This window comes from Aplysia californica, unplaced genomic scaffold (genome assembly GCF_000002075.1).
Source record: "Aplysia californica isolate F4 #8 unplaced genomic scaffold, AplCal3.0 scaffold00184, whole genome shotgun sequence".
Lineage (NCBI taxonomy): Eukaryota > Metazoa > Mollusca > Gastropoda > Aplysiida > Aplysiidae > Aplysia > Aplysia californica.
This window is the reverse complement of record NW_004797454.1, coordinates 32,401-33,669: the sequence shown is the minus strand read 5'-3', so window position 1 is coordinate 33,669 and position 1,269 is coordinate 32,401.

Sequence of the window (1,269 nt, the reverse complement as noted above, 5' to 3'; positions counted from 1 at the left end):
ACGTACACACACACACACCACTCACTAAAACAAACACACACACACACGAGAGAAATGATATATTCATGACTACATAAAACAGAAACAAAACCTGTATCTTCTGTCGATTCCTACTACTTAATTTATTTTTTTAACCTAACAACGCGGCCCGCCTGAGAACCCACTTTTTGCCTTCCACATAATCGGGTTCTTAGACGGAGACAATTGTATTTAAATGACATCCGTTTTTGTCTTCCCTGTTTCTTTATTCTGCAGGGTAAGCTACATCGAAAATGAGTCATGAGTTAAAAACGGGAAACGTCACCAGGAAGGTGTTTCTAGAAACAAATTACTTTTTGGGAGGCAGATGTCTATGAAATATCACTGACAGGGGACGTAATTATGGTAATGCAAACGAGAATGAAACCACGGGAAACGAAAAATCCAATTTTTCGAAAAACCAGGTTGTCCCTGTTGCTGTTATCGTCGGAATTGTCGATTTCGTTTCCGGTTTGTTGTTGTTGTTGTTCTTGTTGTTGTTATTGTCGTTGTTGTTGTCGTCGTTGTTGCTGCTGTTATTGCTGGTGTTTGTTTGCTTGTCTTTTGTTTGAGTTTTCTTTTCATTTTCCTTGGAAGGGGGGGGGGGGGTGTAACACTTTGACTCGAGACATTAGAGTGGGATTCGGCACACTGCTGAAATTAGGCAGTAAAAGCTATCAACAAGAGTTGATGAAACAGCAATTCCACAAGACATACATGCCTCCGATCCCGACAAGAAAGAAACAGTAGGGTCTGTTTGCATCGAAATTGTTTAATCCCGCCCCCCCTCACCACCACACCCCCATTCCTTTGAAAAAAGAAGCAGTTCAATTCACGGACGGACGAAAATATAATTCCCTTTTTGTAAATATTCATACCTTTCGGCATTACCACGACCGTTAGAACTAATCAGAATTCAAAGGACATTACCGAATTCGCAATTAACACAGCTCCGAGCTTACGTATGTGGTTTCTAGACCCAGAATAAACTTTCATAGAACCCATTAATTCTCCTAATGCTATTACTGAAAGAGCCCCTGGAGACTGTCCCAATGACGACTCTTCAACATTCCCTTAATACGTAAGCTTGGTAGACGCACGGTAGGTTTTTAAGGGAGGGGTGAAAGGGAGGCGGGAGCAGGGGTTGTGGTAGTGTTATTTATTCGTGTATAAACGTAGTGGAGGAAGAAAGGAGGCCTGGCCAAGTAGGATGGTGTGTGTGTGTGTGTATGTGTGTGTGTGTGTGTGTGT